Genomic DNA, 23,432 nt, shown 5'->3' on the forward strand with positions numbered 1-23,432 from the left:
CCATCTTCAAAGTTAAGTTAAATCAAGACAACGAGCATTTATTAAGCACCTTCTATATGCCAGATATATAGATATGGGTTTGTGTATATAGAAATATATATCGATTATATATAGATATATATATATATAGAAGATAGACAGACAGACAGAGATATAGGTATATAGAAGATAAAGATATCAGCTAGGTGGCATAGTAGATAGAGTACTGTGTCTGGAGTCAGGAAGATTCTTCTTCCTAAATCCAAATCTAATCTCAGACACTAGCAGGGTGTCCCTGGGCAAGTCACCTAACTCAATTGGTCCCAATTCCTCCTCTATCAAATGAGCTGGAGAAGGAAATGGCAAACCACTCCACTATCTTTGCCAAGAAAACCCCAAATGGGGTCACAAAGAATTGGACACAACTGAACAACATCTGAAAATATGCCAGACCCTGTGCTAAATGCTGAGGATACATTGAAAGGCAATAAACAATTCCTGTTCTCAAGGCCTTCACAGTATAAAGGGCGGAGACAACATGTAAACAAGCATGTATGAGCAAGAGAGACAGAGGATAAATAGGAGATAATGATCAAGGGGCCATACTCATCTTAAGGGAGATTGGGAAAAGCTTCTTTCGGTAGGTGGGATTTTAGCTGTGAGACAATAAAAAATCTGATGGAACTAAAGATCTTAGGAAATAATCTTTAAGGTTGTGATATGATCTAATTCCCCAAGTGCTATCATTATTTTCCTGCTAATAAAAATATATGCCCCCTGATGCTGATGCAGTTGTTTTTTCAAACAAATGTACTTTGGGGGAAAATCCTCTTTGCATCAGGCTTCTTTGCTGAAATTCCTCTGCACCAATTAACTTGCCATTCATGTATTCATTCTTGGGGGGGATATGCTTTTTGTAGGCCTTAAATCATACATCCTTCGTGATGCTGACCCTGTTTATGGGTTAAAAGCAGAGACTAGCCTGGTGCCACATAATGATAAATCCTTTCTAAAAGGCTATGATGATGAGACCCAGAGGAAGTAAGAGGGCCGACAAAATGGAATGTCTTTTAAGAGGACTGCTTACCAGTCAATGAGACTAATTTTAAAATGAGTTGCCATGAATCATACAGGAAAATCAAGTCTCAAACAGCCACAAAACACGGAGAGTTCTGACAAACATAGGAAAATTGCTTTTTCTCCCTAGATCCACAATTCCAGTTAGCCAGGAAATGAATTGTAGCCATTTTGGTCTTATTTACCGTCATGTATCTTAGGTACTTGACCATCTCCAGGGTGTGTGAGTGAGAGGGAAGGGGTGGCTATTTCCTCTTGCTAAGGAGACCAGTAGCAGAACAAGCTGTAGGTCAGGAAGCACTGCCCTCCAATAAGGCTAACTTATGATACCCATTTGTCCTCAAGGAATATGTGTAGGGAGATGGCCTTCTTGATGTCCACATGTACTTCTGGTAGGAAGGGAAAGATAGAAGCCAAGAACACAAGTAAATTTTAGAGTCCAAGGAATCTAACTGTTGTTTAGCCGTTTTCAGTTGTGTCCAACTCTTTGTGGCCCTATTTGGAGTTTTCTTGGAAAACAAACTAGGATGGCTTGCCATTTCCTTCTCCAGCTCATTTTATAAAAGAAAAAAACTAAGGCAAAAAGGATTAAGTGACTTGCCCTGAGTCAAATAGCTAGGAAGTGTCTGAGGCCAGATTTGAACTCAGGAAGAAGAGCCTTCCAAATTCCAGGTTCAGGAGCTCTAGCTACTTCACCACCTAGACACTCCCAAGGAGTCTAGACCTAACCTAAAACATAATGGAGCTTATCCCCAGGATGCCTACATCTCATCCAAAACATATCATACCAAGTGATAGAGGAGGCAGCAATGTGTCCTACAGTCCTACTTCACCAGCAGTTGGGAATCCCTCCCCTAAAGTATTCAAAGGTAGAGGTTTTACACCTGCTGTTTTTTACTTGCAAATGGAAGATAGCTAGAAGACAAGCAAAGCAATTTGATTCTTAGACCTTGCCTGAGATGTACAATCTCCGGTGAAATGCTAGGGGCCAACTGGCCATGGACCACAATCACTACGTTTGGATTTGCTTATAGTAGTTGTTGTTTTTTAGTAGAAAAAGTTTAATAAAGGGGAGATATTTTTCACTGTACATTTTTGAACCAAGATAAATCAATACTATCTCAGTGGAAATGGTCAACTTTACAGCTCAGAACTCAGGTCTTGGGACAGCTAGGTGGCTTGGTGGATTGAGAGCCAGGCCCTGAGATGGGAGATCCTGGGTTCAAATCTGGCCTCAGACACTTCCCAGCTATGTGACCCTGGGCAAGTCACTTGACCACCATTCCCTAGCCTTTACCACTCTTCTGCCTTGGAACCAATACCTAATATTGATTCTAAGATGGAAGGTAAAGGTTTAAAAAAGGAGGGGGGGAGGCAGCTGGGTAGCTCAGCAGATTGAGAGCCAGATCTAGAGACAGGAGGTCCTGGGTTCAAATATGGCCTCAGACACTTCCCAGCTGTGTGACCCTGGGCAAGTCACTTGACCCCCATTGCCTTAGCCCTTACTGCTCTTCTGCCTTGGAGCCAATACACAGTGTTGACTCCAAGATGGAAGGTGAGGGTTTTAAAAAAAAAAAAGAGAACTCAGGTCTTAACTTTAAATGTTCCATCATACTTTGGATAACATGCATCAATTTATAGGGAATCTAGATCATCAGTAGTCCATCCTTCCTCCAGCTTAGATTTCTTTGAGACATATTTGTCATCTTTGTAACCTTCCTTCTTCTTTTACATTAAACACAAGTTCGACATTTCTAGTTTCAGTTTTCAGGCAACAAATTCCTCTGGCTTTGGTGAATCATACTCCTTTACTAAAGTTTTCATGTCTCATTTTATGTAATAACTGTGACAAACAAGTAACTGTGATAAGCAGATTCTCTTTTCTCATAAGACTCTGATAAGTAACTTTCCATATTGATTCCAGGCTTGGAGTCCCTGAATAAAATGGTAGTCAGATCAATCACTGAAGGAAAATCTGCCAAAGCAATTCTATTAAGAAAGGCATCAGAAAAACAATTGCTTGAACGCATGGGTTGAGGTGGACATGATTGGGGATGTAGACTCGAAACTACCACACCAATGCAGCTATCAACAATTTGGAAATAGGTCTTGATCAATGACACATGTTAAAACCAGTGGAAATGTGCATCAGCCATGGGTGGGGGGGGATGCGGGGGGTGAAGGGGAAAGTAGGAGCATGAATCATGTAACCATGTTAAAAACGAATATTAATAAATGTTTAAAAAAAAAAGAAAGGCATCATTAGGAGCCTTTAGGTGGAGTATAGATCAGGACCCAGATAGTTAAACCCTGCTAACATTTCCCTCCAAACAACTTTAAAATAATTCCTAAAATCAAATTTGGAATGGCAAAACCAACAAAGGGTCAGAAGGAGATATTTTTGCATCCTAAACAACTTATGAAGTCTTCAGGAGAAGTCTGTAACACTGGAGAGGGCACAGACCTGGAACATAGCAAGAGTGCCAGCAATGGACCTTGGAGGCAGCTGTAAAAGCAACAGCAGCAACTTCAAGAGCTCTCCACCCAAAGTCAGTAAGAGGGTTGGGCAACTAGTCAGAAAAAAATTATAGGGGGCTTTTGGTGGCACTACATGCAGCTGGCACTGATTGGCAACCCTATTGCCCATAAGCAATACTGGGTCACAGTTCCAGAGCAAAGAAAAACACTAGAGGGCAGTCACAAGGGAGCAAAGACCCCAGTCACAGTTCCAGAGCCAAGAGGAGCACTCTTGTGTCTGCAGAGGAGCAAGGACCCTTCCTGGGAAAAAAACAAGAGCACAGATCTGGAGAGCAGTGACCACACCTCTCCCAAGAGAACACAACTACAGAAGCACTGAAAACTTGTAGACCTCTAGAACTACCTCTGAAAACAGTAGCACAAAAAAGCCTGAAACTTAGCATAGTGCCTCCCAACCCTTAAGTAAGCAGAGCCCAAGTTTAACATAAAGTTCAAAGTGAAAAAATAGTCTGGGCAAATGAGGAAAAAAAAACTTGACCATAAAAAACTACTACAATGGCAGAGAAGACCAAGACATGAACTAAGAAGAAGACGACAATATGATAACAGCTATAAGAAAAGCTTCAAAGGGGGCAGCTGAGTGGCTCAGTGGATTGAGAGCCAGGCCTAGAGATGGGGGGAAGGGGGGTCCTAGATTCAAATCTGGCCTCAAACACTTCCTAGCTGTGTGACCCTGGGCAAATCACTTACCACTGTTCTGCCTTGGAACCAATACACAGTATTGATTTTAAGATAGAAGGTAAGGGGTTTTTTTAAAAGCCTCAAAGGAAAAAAATTTTTAACTGGATCCAAGGCCAGCAAGAATGACTAGAAGAGTTAAAGAAAGAGATTAGAGTGTTAAAGGAAATATTGGAAAAAGAAATGTGAATAATGCAAGAAAGTCATGAAAAGAAAGTAAACAACTTGGTAAAGGAAACAAAAAAAAATACTGAAGAAAATAACATTTTAGAAAACAGAACTGGCCTAATGACAAAAGAGGCTCAAAAAGTCACTAAAGAAGTCACTTAAAAATAGAATAGGCCAGGGCAGCTGGGTAGCTCAGTGGAGTGAGAGTCAGGCCTAGAGACAGGAGGTCCTAGGTTCAAACCCAGCCTCAGCCACTTCCCAGCTGTGTGACCCTGGGCAAGTCACTTGACCCCCATTGCCCACCCTTACCAATCTTCCACCTATGAGACAATACACCGAAGTACAAGGGTTTAAAAAAAATCTTTAAAAAAAATAGAATAGGCCAAATGGAAAAGGAGGTACAAAAAAATTACCAAAGAAAGAATTTCTTAAAAAAAAAAAAAAAAAAAAAACCACAGAACTGGTTAAATAGGAAAATCTTACTGAAGAAAATAATTCATTAAAAATTAGAGTTGGGCAAGTGGAAGCTAATGACCCCATAAGACTTCAAGAAACAATAAAACAAAGTCAAAAGAATGGGGGGGGGGGGGAAATAGAAGAATAGATATCTCCTTGGGAAAATTACTGACCTGGAAAATAGATCAAGGAGAGATCATTTTAAAATTATTGGACTATCTGAAAAAAATCTAAAAATTATCCAAAAAAAAAAGAACCCAGATATCATATCTTCAAAAATTACCAAGGAGGGAAAAGTCTAAAGTCTGCCTTCTCCCTCACCTTCCATCTTAGGATCTATATTATATATTGGTTCCAAGGCAGAAGACTGGTAAGAGCTAGGCAATGGGTATACAGTGACTTGGTCAGGGTCACAAAGCTAGGAAGGATTTTAAAATAGAGTACGGAATATGATATTGGTGCTAGATTTAGTATGGCACCTACTTAACTCAGCAACCCCAAGTTTAAGCAATCCGCTGGTCTCAGCTCTTCTGCCTTAGAACCAACATGCAGTGTTGATTCTAAGACGGAAAGTAAGGTTTTTTTTTTTAATTACCAAGAAAAATTTCCCTGATATCTTAGATCCAGGGGGTAAAATATAATGAGATATGGGGAATGGGGATGATAAAGGGGAGAGTAGATTAAGGAAGACAATGGTCAGAAGCAAAACAGACTTTCAAGGAATGAAAGGATAAAAAGAGAGAAGGAAAGTTAAGCAGAAAAGGAAAGGATGGAGAGAAATATGCTGTTAGTATTCAATTGTGAATATGAATGAAATGTGTCAACCGGTAAAATGGGAGCAAAAAAGCAGAATAGATTAGAAACCAGAATTAAATAATATATTGTATACAAGAAACACACTTGATACAGAAAGATACACATTTAAAATAAAGGGCTAGAGCAGACTCTATTATGTTTCAACTGAAGTTTAAGAAGACAAGGATAGCAATTATGATCTTAGACCAAGTAAATGCAAAAATAGAACTAGTTAAAATAGAAAATTAGGAAAACTACATTTTGCTAAAAGATACCATAGATGATGATGTAATATCAACAACAAAAAACTACAGCAAGTTTCTCTGATAAAGTCTTATTTCTCAAATACATAGGGAATTGAGTCATATTTATAAAAATAAGAGCCATTCCCCAATTGAAAAATGGTCAAAGGATATGAACAGGCAGTTTTTGGAATGAGAAATTAACACTATCTATGGTCAGGTGAAAAAATGCTATAAATAACTATTGATTGAAAAAAGGCAAATTAAGATTACTCTGAATTACCACCTCATACCTATCAGAAATGGCAAATGCTAGAAAGGAAGTGGTAAAATAATTAATGAACTTATGGCATAGTGAACTGCCCAAAGAGCTATAAAATTATACATATCCTTTGATCCAGCAATATCACTACTATATACCCCAAAGAGATTTTTTTTAAAGGAAAAGGTCCTATATGTACAAAAATATTTATAGCAGTTTTTTTGTGGCAAAGAATTGGAAATTGAGGAGATGCTCATCAGTTGAAGAATAGCTAAACAAGTTTTGGTATATGCTTGTGACTGAGTGCCATTATGCTTTAAGAAATGATGAGGGGAGGGGGCTGGTTTCAGAAAAAATATGTCAAGATCTGTATGGACTGATGCAAAGTGAAGCAAAAAAAAAACCCACCATCAGATCATTGTGCATAGTAAAAACAATGATGTAATGACGCTTAACTGTGAAAAACTTTACTATTCTGATCAATACAATGATCCCAACACAATTCCAAAGGATTCATGATGAAAAGAATGCCAACCATCTCCAGAAAGAGAACTGATAAACCTCAAGTGAAAATTAAAGTATAATTTTCTCACTCACTTCATTTTTTGCTACTTTTTTTTACAATATGACTAATATATATATTTTTAAATTTTGAGTTCCAAGTTATCTTCTACCTTCCCATTCTCTCTCCTTCACTCCCTCCCACCCTTCTCCCCTCCAGGAGTCAGTAAGAAAAATGAATATTAAAAATTGTTTTTATATGTAATTGGGGGAAAATAAAATAACATTAAAAACAATATGACTAGTATAGAAATATGTTTTGCATGACTTCACATGTATAACTGATATATTTTGTTTACTTCTTGATAAGTAAGGGAGGAGAGGAAAGAGAGAAAAGAATTTGGGATTCAAAATTTAAAAAGAAAAGAATGTTTAAAATGAATAATAAGTAACTTTTTAAAAAAAGAAAATTATCAGCTGTTTTCCTAAAAACTTATGGATTCTCCAGTAATGACTAATGAGTCTTCAAATCAAGAAGAAAACCTTGAAAACATCAGTAAGAATTATGGACAATAAAGTGATTATTAAGCTGATGAATAAGTAAGAGTTCATATATCAAAATTTGTTCAAGTTTCCTATCTAGGATGACTCTCAAAAATTCCCAACACATTGCGGGCAGCTGGGTAGCTCAGTGGATTGAGAATCAGGCCTAGTGACAGGAGTCTTAGGTTCAAATCTGACCTCAGACATTTCCCAGCTGTGCGACTCTGAGCAAGTCACTTGACCCCCATTGCCTACCCTTACCACTCTTCCAACAAGGAGCCAATACACTGTATTTACTCCAAGACAGAAGGTGAGGGTTCAAAAAAAAAATTTCCCAACACACAATGCACTTTAAATTTACATGCCCAGAATGCACAAGTGAGCACTGTTTTGCATCACTGAGTTATTGAAGTAAAAATGCTTGAAATACATATATGCTCAATCCACAACAGACCTTGGTATTACAGACTTAAACATGGAACCGAAATCTAACATTTTTTTCTCATAATATTTTATTTAACTAATTTATTTCATTTTTTTAATTTTATAACAAACTTCCACATAAGTTTTCCAAAGTTATAGGATCCATATTATCTCCCTCCTTTCTTCCCTCTCCCCCTCCTGTAGCTGGCAAGCAATTCAATCTGGGTCATATATGTATTATCACACAAAACATATTTCCATATCTCATAATATTTACAAATTATCCATTCTTCATGAGGTTAAATCAAGGCTAGATCACTTGACAGAACCTTCCCATTCACCACCTCTTTGTGCTTGAATTAGTAGTTAGCATCAGCCCAGAGATGCCCCCACTGCTCCTTGCTGGAGAATGCCAAGTGCTACTTCAGGCTGTTGTGATCATAGACCCTGGGCAGCTATAGAGGGTGAAAAGGATGAAAGAGCTGGTAACCATCCAGGGATCCAGGATAAGAGAGAAGGAACATGGAAATCAATGATGGACACAGCTATCTGGATTTTTTTGTTTAGTCAGTTAACAAACATTTATTTAAATATCTACTATGTGCTAAGTACTACGCTAAGGGCTGGGGATACAAAGAAAAGCAAAAAATAGTTCATACCCTCAAGGAGCTTGTAGTATAATGGGAAGACAGAATATGAATAATTAGGTACAAATTATACACATATAATACATATGTACACATGTTTACTCACATGATAAATTATAAAAAATCTACAGGAGAAGATACTAGCATTAAGGTGGATTAGGAAAGACTTCTTGTAGAAGCTGGAATTTTAACTGGTATGTGAAGAAAGTCCATTGGAAAAATTCTGTGTGAAGCCATATAACTCTAGTACTTGAAAGGATTCACTATTCCCCCTATGCTTTAGTTGTCTCTGACTCTAACTCCCTGTTTAACAAAGGACAAGCTATTTCTCTGGACCTCCATTTCCTCAACTGTTAAATTAGGGTATTGGACTAAATGATGTCAAAGTTCCCCTTCTCTCTAAATCTATAATCTAGGCAAAATAAAGAGATTCTCCCTTATAGCCTCTCAGGTCATTTCTAGCTACAACATTCTACAGATCCATTTCTATTATTAAGTTTCTTTATTATTTAATAGAAATACTATCATTATTAATAATATCATTATTAACAACATTATTAATAATATTAATTATTAATGTCATTACTAGTAATATTAATTGTTAATAATAAAATATTATTAATGTTTCTATTAATAAATAAACCATTTTATATGTTTGCTACATATCTCCAAGCTCTGAGAGTGGTGGCCAAATATTCCACTTTTTTTCAGTCTCTTGACACAACAGTCAGAAAGAAAGGGGGACTAGAGGCAGCTGGGTGGCTCAGTGTATAGAGAGCTAGCCCTAGAGACAGGAGGTCCTGGATTCAAATCTGGTCTCAGACACTTCCTAGCTGTGTGACCCTGAGCAAGTCACTTAACCCCTATTACCTAGCCCTTTCCACTCTTCTGCCTTGGAACCAATACACGGTATTGATTCTAATTTGGAAGATGAGGGTTTTAAAAAGTGACACATTAGGAGATGTTCCACTGGTCTGACCCAGCCTATATATACTGAGGCAAAAATTCTCTCTAAAGGACATACTGGGCCCCCTGCCTGCAAATGCTAATAATCATAATAATTGTGATTTTTTTTTCCCGAGGAGTTCCATTTATCAATTTCTTTGTCCTTATGTCACTAGAGGATTGTCCCAAAACTGTTTACTTGTTATTGCCGCTTATGTGGCCCCGGATTTCACTTGGCAGGACGCAGAGTTCTCAAAGAGGTTTTGTTTAACTGTTTATCATAGCATCCACTCACCCACTCATCTATAAACATCCCCTAGTGTCAAAAGTCATGGATATTTTGCTGAAAGAGGGATGTAAATCTCAGGACTGATGATTCTCTTGTCAAGACTCCTGGATTACTGTTGCTCCTGGGAAATGCATTTCTAGCCACAGCTTCCTGACCCTTAAAAAAAGTATGCCTACATCCTCCAATTATTAGTATTTTGAAACTCTATTATTACTAATTTGTCGAGTGCCAGAGGTGTTTTCTGTGCTACGCCGTGCAAGTAGAGGCATGGCCCGTGCCTAAAGGGCTTACGATCTAAGTAGAACAAGAAATAATATTTAAACAGCATACTAGATGAAGAGACTGATAAGATGCTAAATGTGTGTTGTTTCTGTTCCCCAACTCCACCCTGTAGGGGCAGGCTTTGAAAGAAGCTCCTCAGTTCAGACAGAGAGGAGTTCATTGTGGGACATGGGAAGGAGCTCTGATTTCAGGTGGGAGCTTGGAATTTGGGGAAAATAATGGAAAGACAAGTAGGAGGAAGGGCAGAGGGTTAGGTAAGGAGCCTGGGAAAAGGGCCCTTCTTTATTTGGCTCTGACAATGGACAAATATTTCTCTGGGTCTCCCCATTTCCTCAGCTACTAAATTAAGGCATTGTTCTAAATGAAGTCAAAGTTCCCCTTCTCTCTCTAAGTTTATAATCTACCCATAATCAGGAGATGGTACCTTCTTCTAGCCTCCAAGGTCATTCCTGGCTGCAACATCCTAGAGATCTATTTCAATTATTAAGGGAAATTGTGAATATTAAATGAGATGAGGAAGAAGTTTACCACGGGACTGAGATGATGTGCCCTAAATATTAGCAAAGGATATCTATCTGTCCTCCACATTTAAGGCATCTGAGTGGATAGAGCATTTGGTCTGGACTAAAAAAGATCCAAGTTCAAATTTGGCCTCAGACATTTATTATCATGCGACTCTGAGCAAGTCACTTAACCTCTGTTTGCCTCAGTTTCCTCACCTTTAAAATGGGGATAATAACAACACCTACCTAAAAGAGTTTTCATGAAGCTCCAGTGAGATATTTGCACAGTTTATTGCATAGTAGGGCTATACAAATGATTATTCCCTTCCCCTCCCTCTAGTAGGGTACAGGACTGAAAAGCAACAAAAACAACCGTGTTTTTTTGTTTTTGTTTGTCTCATTAGCTACCTTTCCTTAGTTCTGCTGAGGGATATGGATATATGGTAAAGTGGAAGAAGCCTTCATGCAGGGGTATGCTATTCAGAGAGTCAGTTAAATTTTCAACATAAGCATTTACAACCTAGAAATTGATTTTTTTTTTGTTGTTGATTATCTAAACTTAAAAAAGTGATAGAGAAAATGTTAATAATTCAGATAAATTTGGAAGTGTGTTTTGGGAATTTTTTTTTAGTTTTTGTTAAACATTTACCAGCATAGTCCTGTGTCCTTTGTGGAAATAATAACAATTATTAGGATAGTTAATGTTTATAGAGCACCTACTACATGCAAGGCACTTAACAAATATTTTTTCATTCGAACCTCACAACAACCCTGAAAGGCAGGTACTATAATTGTCCCCATTTCTTTTTTCTTCTTCTTCTTCTTTTTTTGTCCCCATTTCTTAACAGATGAGGAAACTGAAGCAAACAAAAATTAAGTGACTTACCCAGGGTCACATAGCTAGTAACTGTCTGAAATTGAAATTGAATTCAGGTCTTCCTCACTCCAGGCTTAGCACTCGATCCACCATACCACCTAGCTTACAATAATAGTATTTATATATCTATTTAAAGAGTGTAATGCGATAATCTATATGAGCTCATTTCCTCCTCATAATATTATCACCACCTTAAAGATGGGGAAACAGAGGCAGACCATGCTTTTGGTTGAAATAAGAGTCTTTTTCCCCTAAAAGTAGGAGAATTGTTTTATTTTTTTAAAAACTACTAGGATGTTTTAGACACAATATAGGTATGTCAATTTGTCGTTTTTCACATCTGTCAATGGCTTTCATTTTAGCCAAAATAGCAAAGCTGAATAAAAATTATTTCAGGCATCTGAAAGTTGATCTTAATGGTCTCGATTTCCCTTCTATCCCTAAAAGTCGGATTAGGAGGCCCCCAAGTGAGTCACTGGTTTATTAGTACCAATCTGCGACAAAGACCAAAGTCAAAGTATTTGTGGCCTCCTTGAGGGTTTTAGAGAAAGCATAGTAGGGAATGGTTCAGGATGGACCTTCGGGGCTCAAGTTACTTCATTTGCAATAGACCACTCAGGAAATCATGTGAAAGCCATGAATCTTTTAAGGAAGGAGGTCTTAACCTTTTGTATGTGTTAGTCTGGCAAAGCCTATGGAACCCTTCTCAAAATAATGTTTTTAAGTGCATAAAAGAAAATACGGGAAAAGGACTGTATGTTCCAAAATATTTATAGCAGCTCTTTTTATGGTGGCAAAGAACTAGAAACTGAGAGGATGTCCATTAATTGGGGAATGAGTAAATAAATTGTGGTATATGTTTGAGATGGAATATTACTGCACCACAAGAAATGATGAACAGATTAATTAAAAAAAATCTTGGAAAGAACTACATGAGATAATGAAGAGTGAAACAAGTGGAACCAAGAGAATATTACATACAGCTACAGATTTAATATTTGAAGAATAACTTGAGAATGTCACCTGCAGAGAACAAACTGAGAAGTGGAAATACAAAGGACGTAATCTAAATATATATCTGTTTGCTGGGTGATGCTTTCTATGGTATGAGAAGGGGCTGAATAAAAAAGAAAAGAAAAAAATAACCTTTAAAAAAGAAAGAAAAAGAAAATACATAGGATGGCTAAGGAATTTCATTAAAATAGAAATTACCAAATATAGTTTCAAAATAAATTCACAAGGTTCAAATCCGGCCTCAGACACTTCCCAGCTGTGTGACCCTGGGCAAGTCACTTGACCCCCATTGCCTACCCTTACCACTCTTCCAACTATAAGTCAATACACAGAAGTTAAGGGTTTAAAATAAAAAAAAAATTCACAGACTCTGGGTTAAAAACCCCACTTTTAGTGAAACACTGGCATTTGTTAAATAAAATAACAATAAAACTTTTTTAGTCTTTCCCAGGATTGTTCAACCTTTTCCATAATCAAAACTTTTATCTCTCTAGTATTCTATTTTAAAATATCATCACTAATTAATGGGGAAAAAAGAATTGTCTGAGCCTGGCAACAACGGCACAATGCCAAATGGTGAGTTGTCCATTAAAAGTTATTTTTTCCACATAGTTTTCCACCTTGGCACTCCATTTCCTGTCCTGTGGCACTAATGACTTTGGAAAAATGCCACAAATAGGAAACATACCCAGGGTGAATTTCCTACACCATTGCCTGACAAATTTCCACCTTACTTACCTGGCACAACTATAGGTGAACAAAAGTGGAACAAAAGGACTTGTTTGATAAGCTGACACTTTGGGATATGGGAGGGGGGACAACCAGAGTCTCTGGGGTGAAAAGTCCCCAGTTTCCAGTTAAAATAATACCATAATACCATGATTAAGAACATCGTGGATGAGGGTCAGAGGACCTGATTCAAATCCCATTTCTGACACTTACTCATGTATGATTTTTAGGAACGTTACACTCACTTTCTTTTTCTATAAAATGAGAGAATTGGACTAGATGAGCTCTGAGGTCTTCCCTTCTAGCTCTCCATTGACAATTCTGTGGTCACTCCCTTATATTTGCTTTCCTAGGACTAAGCTTCTTCTATCAAGTGGAGTTTAATAACAATTATCCTAACTACCGTATAGGATTATTATGAAGAAAAACTGGGTCAATGAATATAACAAAGCACTCTAAAAGCATTAAACATTGAAATTATTCATATTATTACTATTAAATATGAGAAAAGCACATTTTTCATTTGTTGTTAATAACTCTTCACCATTTGAGATTTTCTTGGCAAAGACACAGAAGTGATTTGTCATTTCCTTCTCCAGCTCATTTGACAGACGAAGAAACTGAGGCAAACAAGGTTAAGTGACTTACCCAGAAATATATAGCTAATAAGTGTCTAAGGCCACATTTGAATTCAGGAAGATAGTCTTTCTGACTGTAGGGCCAGCATTTTCACTCAGCTCTATTTATTAAATGAGCCAAAAAACATTTTTATTATTAAATAAGCCAAAACCAGCTCATCAGCACTGGAAGTGAAGATAGTTTGGAAAATAGAAGCCCCTATTGAGGGGAGCTTGAGGGTTAATCCTATAAACATTCCCCATTTTGCTTGCCTTGAGTAGGCATTGTCACAGGAGGGTCAGGATTGCTGGGAGGTGATGGAGTTTTAGCTGTAACCACCTTAAGGAAGCTGCTCTAAATTGGAATAAGGTAGCCATTTACATACAGAAAGGGGTAGCACTTGGGGTTGGGGATGTGGAGAAGAAGCAGGCAGGATAGCAGGGAGGGCATTTCACAAGAATCAGCAAAAATTGAGCCAGAGGAAGGCAGTCAGTGTCTGCCTAGTCTTCTGCAGGAAAGCTGCAGGAAGAAAATAATTGTTTTAAATTATGTGAAAGAGCAGGAGAGAGTAACATCCAAAGACTGAACCAGAGGGTTGGAGCTGAAAGATAACTTTAAGATCCTCTAGTAAGTGGCACAGAACATTGAGCCTGGAGTCAGAAAGATCTGAGTTCAAAGCTAGCCTCAGACACTTAATAGCTTGTGTGACCCTGGCCAAGTCACTTACCCCTGTTTGCCTTGGAGGTAGCTAGGCAATTCAATGGATAGATCTCTGGGTCTGGAGTCAGGAAAACTTGAGTTCAAATATGGCCTCAAAGACTGCCTAGCTGTGTGACTCTGGGTAAGTTACTTAACATCTGTTTTCCTTAATCTACTGGAGAAGGAAATGGCAAACCATTCTAGTATCTTTGCCAAGAAAACACCATAGACAGCATTGGTGTGTTATGGTCCACACATCCACAGAGTTGTGAAGAGTAAGATGCAACTGCACAATAACAATCCCATTCTCTCATTTCACAGTGAGGAATTGATTTGAAAAAAGCTAGTTAGTAGAATTAACAGAACCCAAGTCTTCTGAATCCAAAACCAGAGTTCTTTTTCCACCTTTTCCCCTCCCCAAATAAAATTTAATCCAACCCTTCTAGTGCCGAGTACCGGGAAGGTTCCTTCTCTATTCATCCTAGATATAGCTTGTTTGTAAGTAGCCATTTCCATGTTATTGTCTCCCCCATTACAGTGACTGTGAGCTCTTTAAGGGCAGGGACTGTCTTTTGCCCCTCTGTGCATCTCCAGCTATCGGTCTGGTGTCCAGCACATAGTAGGTACTAAATAAATAATCATTGCTTATCAACTGACTAACTACTGCTCCAATTCACATCCATCTATGGCTCAACAACCCCTTGTTTCCAGCCTCTCCCAAATGAAGCCCAAGATAGACAAGCAAGAAGGTTACCTCTAAGGCCCCACGGAAGCATTAGCTCAGTGCTAGGAGAGCACACAACTGGGTCACCTCCACCTCCACTCCATAAGTTTTCCTTGGACTCTTCCCATACAGGTGTTGACAGACAGAAGCCAGATCATAACATAAGGTGAGATCATAACCTAAGAAGCCCTCGATTTATTTCTTTATTTCTGTATTTATTTATATATTTATAAAACACCTTTCCATCAAAGGGGTTGGAGGCATCTTGGTACAAGAGGGGAGAGCACTGTGTTTGAAGTCTCAGATCCTGGGATCAAATCGTGCCTCTGCCACTTAGAATCTGTGGGATTTTGAGGGAATTTAACCTCTTTGAGACTCAGTTTCTTTCACTGAAAAATGAAGGGATTGGACTAGATAATCTCTGAAGTCCCTTCTGGCTCTAAATATCTAATTCTAAGAACAGGTATTCTCCCATTCTACCTCCTGTCTTTCATGATGTGGCTAGGCAGTGCAGTAGATAGAGCATGCTGCCTGGAGTCAGAAAGACCTCAGTTGAAATCTTGGGGCTTTCAACACTTACTAGTAGTTTGACCCTGGGCAAAGTCACTTAACCTCTGTTTACCACAATTTCCTCATCTATAAAATGGTGATAATAATAGCCCTTACCTCCCAGGGTTGTTGTGAGGATCAAATGAGATAATCGCAAAGTACTTGATACATACTAAGTGCCATAAAATGTTAGAGTCATCACATGTAAAACCCAGTAGAATTGCTCATTGCCTATAGGAGGAGGTTGGGAGAAGGGGAGGGAAAGAACATGAATCATGTAGCCATGGAAAAATATTCTTAATAAATAAATTAATTAATTAAAGATGTTCAAATCACAAAAATAAAATGTTAGCATCATCATCATCACTATCGTGTATTTATAATGCCATCGATTGATTAGAGCTGAAGGGGATCTTCATTTTTTTACCAGCAAAACTCAGAAAGGTTAAGTGATTTGCCCAAGTTCACACAGCTGGAAAGTAGAACTGAGATTCAAACTTAGCTTCTTCTTACTCTATGATCCAGTGCTCTGTACCATGATGCTTCCTTTTCTTTCAGCTAGGCAATCCATCGATAAATATTTATTAAGCACCCACTATGTTCCAGGCATTGTGCTACACACAAGGCAAAAGACAGTGGTAGCTGTCCAGGAACTCAAAGTCTAATAGAGAAGACTACATGGGAGCAACCATGTACAAACAAGATATAAAAGAATGAAAGCTTTTAATGATTGCAAGTAATGTTGCAAGCAAGATTAAGAAGTTTGCAAATCAGTAAGGAAGACCAAGAAAAGGATTCCAGGCTCCTAAATTTCAGTAACCATTATCCAACATTGTTTCATATTTGCCATAGATCCTTTATTCCATGAAACTAGCAATTGAGAATCTTTTATTAAGGCATAAGCACCTACTAGGTACCAAGCACCCTACTAGGTGCCAGGGATACAAAGATTAAAAAATAAATAAGGTTTGACCTCAAGAAGCTTATATTCTCCACTATCCACATCCAGAGAAAGAACTGTGGGAGTAGAAACACAGAAGAAAAACAACTGCTTGATCACATGGGTTGATGGGGATATGATTAGGGATGTAGACTCTAAATGATCACTCTAGTGCAAATATTAATAATATGGAAATGGGTCTTGATCAATGATACATGTAAAACCCAGTGGAATTGTGCATTGGCTATGGGAGAGGGGTGGGAGGAGGGGAGGGAAAGAACATCATGCGACCATGGAAAAATATTCTAAATTAATTAAATAAATGATTTTAAGGAGCTTTTATTCTCAAGCATCCAACACAACCATACATACAAAAATCAAAAATGAATGTTGAAAAATTATACGCATAACTCAAAAGAAAAGATACAAGAAGACACTCCCAATTCAATCCTTTGCCAAGACAGCAGGTCCACAAGTGATGCACATCACACATGTTTTTAGCCATTTTCATTGTATTAATCACTTATGCTGATTTTTTTCCCTCTTCTTTTTCTCTCTGTCTTAAAAAAAATATATTATTTGCCTTAAAAGGGCTCTCTGGGAAGACCCAGGGAAAGAATACTGAGGAAAACTATGGTGGTCTCAAAAACAAATGGCATCAATAAACTTATTTTTTTTTAAGCCAAACAGAGGCTTTTGATTATTAAGGCAATAATTATTGAGTAGCAAGGTGACATGGTTAAATCTGCATTTTAGGAAAATAATTTTGGTACCTTTGAAAAGGATGAACTAGGCTTTTGTGTGACTATTTTTAGTGATTAAATTTTAGTGAATTTTTAACATACAGAGAATGTATATGGTGTTCCAGGAAGGCTGGCACCTCTTATGTGAGGGCTTGCTGAGTCCTTTTCAGGGGTGCTCATCCACTTTTCATGTCCACTTTTTACCCATCTCTCACCTGTGACTCCAAGAATCTGTAGATGCAGCAGCCACACCCCAATAAACCTATCCTAGCAAATAGGCTAAACCAGGTTGAGGGTAACCAATAGGCTTCAGACCTATCAATGAGGTAGGGGAATGTCTGTTCCAAGCATGTGGAGACTTCCCCAGATAGAATGGGTGAATGAGAATAATTTGTTTCAATGGCCATGAAGGCAGCTAAAGCAGGCACTGTGGAGTGCTGAGAGCTTGATTAGACATCGAAGACACCAAGATCATCCACTGTATCCTCTTCCATCACCTGCCATCTTGACTTTTGTCTTGCCACTGATCTTGGATGATTCTGAAAGAGAGAATGAGTCTGAAGACTTTGTGAAATTCTACCTCACTTAAATCCAATTCACTGCAAGTCAAGACATGACCCCATGATGTCACTGGTCCTCTTTGAAAATGAAGAACAAATAACAATTAGCATACAGGAAAAACAAATCAGTGGGGTTTTTTTTTTTCCCCTACACTAATTTTGAAGGTAAAAGCACCCTCTTAACTCTGGGCTATAAAAACTGTTTAAAATGTTACACTCGACTATCACTAAAGCCCTCATAACCTGTGGGATTTCCTAAGTTAACATCCTAGGACAGTGATGGCAAACCCAGGGCATGGGTGCCAAAGATGGCATACAGAGCGCTCTCTGGGGGCACTCAGCCACCCTTCCTCCTATCCCTCCCCGAGACTTTATTACTAGAAAGGCAGAGGGACTCAGGTGGAGCTGCTCCCCTCCCCATCTCCACCCTGCCTGGTGACATTTTTTCACATCACCCACCCCTCTTCCCAGCCACCCCATGGGAGCACTTCCTCTCTCCTCTGTGAGGGTTAAAGGGGAGCGAGGCTCACCCAGCATAGTGGGAAGGGGCATGGCACATGATCTCTGGGGGAGGACAGGCATAGCATTAGGTCTGGGGAATGGGGTGGGGGTAGGGTACATCCCTTCATCTCTAAAAGGTTTGCCATCACTGTCGTAGGACTTTAAAAGCATTCCAGTTTCCTACCTTGCTTTTTCTGAGTCAAAACAGTCAGAGGATTTATCTTGTTAGTATTTTCCAAAGCTGAGAATGTATACAACTTTTGCTCATTCTTTTCCACCTACTTTTCCTGTTCTTATCCTTTTTGTTTTTTTTACCCTTACCTTTCATCTTAAAATCAATACTAGTAAGGGCTAGGCAATTGGAGTTAAGTGACTTGCCCAGGGTAACACAGATAGGCAATATTTGAGGCAAAATTTGAACCCCAAGACCTCCTATTTCTGGGCATAGCTCTCAGTCCACTGAACCACCTAGCCAATTCTCTGATCATATCTTCCAATAATGTTTTCAGACTCTGCCAAGTCTTATGAAACTCAGGTTTCAGTGAATAAAGAAATAAATCCAGTTTTTCATTGTATAACTCTTTATTCACGCACAAAAAAATTATTAAGTACCTACTATGTGCAAGGAATTTGTTGCTTTTCCTCTGGCTATTTCAACTGGTCTCCGTATTGCTGGTTTTTCCCCACTCCAGAAGCAGAATTAGTATTTGAATTAGAATCAGAGGGGGCAGCTGGGTGGCTCAGTGGATTGAGAATCAGGCCTAGAGACGGGAGGTCCTAGGTTCAAATCCGGCCTCAGACACTTCCCAGCTGTGTGACCCTGGGCAAGTCACTTGACCCCCATTGCCTAAACTTACCACTCTTCCACCTATGAGCCAATACACAGAAGTTAAGGGTTTTTAGAAGAAAAAAAATCTATATTTTTGAAATTATCATCTGTTTCTCCTAGTTCTGCTTTCTGGGGCCAAACAGATCAAATCTAATATCTCTTCCATGTGAAGCCTTCAAATTCTCAAAAATGGATCTTCAAGAAGTCTCTTCTCTAGAAATCTAGTTGTTCCTGCCCCAAGCTGCCCCCATGAAGCTCCACCTAGTGGCCTTGAGACTCCTGGGAAATGGTGTAGGCAGACAGGTTTCTACACTCAGAGCAAGGGCAGGATATTCCTTTTATCTTAAAACCTGTTTAGAGAAAAAAGCTTCTGGGGAGGGGGGGATGGGGGCTAGTGTCTTCATCCACACTATCAAACTCAAATTCATAGGATTTTAATTCATCATAGATTTAAAGCTGGACTCAACCTTACTCCATCCCCCTCATTTTACTGATTGGGTCTTCTTTTAGAGATAAGAAAACAGAAAATTGAGAAGCTGACTAGTCCAGGGTCACAAAGCTAGTAAATGTCAGAGGTATAATTTAAACCCTGGTCTTTGTGATTCCTAGTCCAGACTTTCAACTGCCATCCCATACTATTTCTCAATTTGTTCAATTTAATTCCATCTGACAAATACTTTTGAAGGTCTTACTTGAGAGATATTATTATATGTGCTTATGCAATAATAGTACATATAATACTATTATGTTACTCAATATAATAATTACTTAATAATAGCACAAATAGGTAGCATTCATATGTGCCAGACACTGCTAAATGCTTTACAAATATTATCTCATTTGATCCTCATAACAACTCTGGGAGGTAGGGGTTATTCTTATCCCCATTTTACAGATGAGGAAAGTGAGGCAAACAGAGATTAAATAATTTGCCCAGGGTGACATAATTAGCAAGTGTCGGAGGCCAGACCTCAGATCCAATGCTATATACTTATCATTGTTTGTCCTTCATTTGGAAAGGGGCAGATGACATCACAGGGTGATGTCTTCACTTACAGATGAGTTGCATTTAATTGAGACAAAGATGCAAAAAGTCATTAGCCGAACTCTCTTCCAGAGTCATCAAAGTCCAGTGACAAGATAAAAATCAAGACGACTGGCCATGGCCTTGGTGTCTTCAGTGTCTGCTAGCACACCACGGAGCCTGCTTCAATTGCCTTCGTAGCCATTGGAAACATTGTTCTCATCCACCCATTCCTCCAGTGGAAGTTCTCACATGCTTGGGGGAGACATCCCCCTAACTCACCAATAGGTTTGAGGCTCCTCATTTACCCTCAACTTGGTTTAGCCCTTCTGCCAAGTCAGTTTTCCCAGATTGTGACCACTTTACATGGTATAGCTTCCTGGAACCGCAAGTGAGTTGGGCAAAAGGTAGACATCAAAGATAAACAAACGGCCTGGGAAAGGACTATTAATATCTGTTGTTTCCTAAAATGAATAAAATGTGTATTTTTGATGACAGGAACTATTTCATTTTTGTCTAGTATCCATAGCATTTTAGTATAGTGCCATGTGCATAATAAGTATTTAATAAGTATTTTTGGATGGATCAAAGGCTGGCTGGCAGGCTGATTGGATGGATGGATGGATGGATGGATGGATGGATGGATGGTTGGATGGACAGATAGGTGGATGGATGGATGGATGGATGGATGGATGGATGGATGGATGATGGGTAGATATGTAAGGCAGAGGAGAGAGCAGATATTTGTCACATTGGCTCCATGCATGGCCCTGGGAAACTTTCTGGGAATTTGGGATGAGAAAGTAGGTATCAGTCTCTCCTGAGATACCTTGGAACTATTGGACACAACAATAATGGGAAACTATTGGAAATAAAATAATAAGAAATGGGTGAGTAGCTCCTGGAGGAGGAAGGCCAGGAAATGTGGTGGAGGCTTTACAAACCCCTCCCATGGACTAAGTTGCAAATGAGGAGAATGCTTTGGTAAGTACTTATATGTCTGTGGGTCTGTATGTGTATCTCCTGTGTATGCAAATATTATCACTTCCTGATTCTGGATCATTAGCCCCCATTCCCACCTCTCTAACTAACCTGACACTCAGAATTTCTTAGGCCTTCTCAACAGCTGCAGTATGAGACTATCCTACACACTACCACCACACCCACTACACCCACCTGTGGCTACTGGCAAGGAACCTGGCATAAGTGGTACAGAGAGGCAACATTTTATAGTGAGAAGATGTCACTCTTCTGAAGACAGGAAACCTGGGTTCAACTGACAACTTTACTATTATGTGGCCTTTGATAAATTATTTCACTTATCTAGCTTGGGTTTCCTCATCTCTTCAAAAACAAAAACAAAGGGGACAGCTGGGTGGCTCAGTGGATTGAGAGCCAGGCCTAGAAATGGGAGGTCTTAGGTTCAAATCTTACCTCAGACACTTCCCAGCTGTGTGACCCTGGGAAAGTCACTTGACCCCCATTGCCTACCCTTACCACTCTTCTGCCTTGGAGCCAATACACAGTATTGACTCCAAAATGGAAGGTAAGGATTTTTAAAAAAAAAAAAAAAGGAAAGAAAAAGAAAAGGATTGGGAAGTTTGATACCTAATGTCCCTTCCTGTTCTGAATCAATGATCTTATGATCTCTTACCATATCCATGCTACAATTTCCAGAGATGTGAAATGAAGAAACCCTTATGAATTACGTGTTTCATAAAGAAAAGGTAAATTAGCTTGTCCGTCCCTTGGACTGTTTGCCTGAAAAAGGGACAAAAAATACCCACCACTTTCCCAATAGTAGAGTGTGGCAAGTAAACATATTTGATGCCTTTTTCTGCTTGGTAGGGAAGTGAGACTTCTAGGGCAAAAGTTCACATATATTGTCAACCTAGTCACCACATTGAGTGCTTTTGCTGAACTACTTTTCTTTGCTACAATGGTGGATTTGATTTTAAGTCGAAAAGAGAAAAGACGAGGGATTTCCAGAAATTACCATGATGGAAGGGCAAAATGCTTCAATAATAGAAGTCATTTCTTTCAACCCTTTCCTTTATAATTGAGGAAACTAAGATCCTAAAGAATTAAATGACTTATCTAAAGTCACTCAGGTTATAATTGACAGATCTAAGACTCGAACTCAGGTCATCTGCCTCTAAGTCCCAGATACTATCTATTATCTTACACTGCATCTAAAATAGCAAAAATTGAGTTTAAACGACTTGAGGTAGATGCAGCTAAATGGCTCAGTGGATAGAGGTCCAGACCTGGAGAAGGGAGGTCCTGGATTCAAATTTGGCCTCAGATCTTATCACTCTTCTACTTTGGAACTAAATATGCAGTATGGATACCAGGATGGAAAGGTAAGAGTTGAAAGAGAAAGAGAGAGAGAGAGAGAGAGAGAGAGAGAGAGAGAGAGAGAGAGAGAGAGAGAGAGAGAGAGAGAGAGAGAGAGAGAGGCAGGATGGTACTGGGAACAAGGCAAATTATTATGAAGAAATGTATTATAGCTAAAAAACAATTCTCCATAATTAGGTCTATTAAATTTAACCAACCTTTATTAAGAGTTTCTTGAATGCAAAATACTGTGTTAGGTGCTGAAAATAAAAAGGCAAAATAAAAAATAGTCCCTGTCTTCGAGGGCCAGGAACTGTTCCTATCATCGATCAATAAGGCTTACATTTTATTGGTGGAATATGACACAGTTACAGATAAATTAATACCAGATTATGTGAAAACAGAACACTAATATCTGGGGGAATCAGGAAAGGGTTGAGGAGGAGTTGGCACCCATGCTGAAACTTGAAGGAGGCTAGACATTCCAAGGGGCAGAATACAGGAGAGAGGGCATGCTAGGCATGAAGAATAGCCTATAAACAAAATCATAAAGAGAAGAGGTAAATAGTATGTCAACTTTGAGAAATAGTACATTTTGGTGCATGGAATTATATGAAATAAATTAGATGAAATAAAAGGGACTTTGTGGAGAGATGGAGGAGAAGGTGCCTCCAAACAGCAAAATGAGTAGAACCAAGAGAATATCACACCAGTTTCAGATTTAATACTTGAAGAATAAATTATGAATGTTACCTTCAGAGAGTGGACTAAAAGGTGGAAATAGGAAAGACATAATTAGTATGAACATGTCTATTTCCCAGATGATTCATTCTGTGATGGGGGGGGGAGTGTATTTTTGGATAAATTCTATTAATAATAATAATTTTTAGAAAGAGAAGGAAAAATTATGTGAATGTGGAATTTACATTTTTAAATGAATATAGCTCCCCTAAATCTTTG

At 38.7% G+C, this 23,432-nt stretch overlaps 1 pseudogene; it reads right to left on the reverse strand.

The window, feature by feature from the left end:
• Positions 1–2,691: 2,691 nt before the first annotated feature.
• Positions 2,692–23,432, reverse strand: part of LOC123253899 — a 58,191-nt pseudogene continuing 37,450 nt past the window's right edge.

This window comes from Gracilinanus agilis, chromosome 1 (genome assembly GCF_016433145.1).
Source record: "Gracilinanus agilis isolate LMUSP501 chromosome 1, AgileGrace, whole genome shotgun sequence".
In the NCBI taxonomy this organism is placed as follows: domain Eukaryota; kingdom Metazoa; phylum Chordata; class Mammalia; order Didelphimorphia; family Didelphidae; genus Gracilinanus; species Gracilinanus agilis.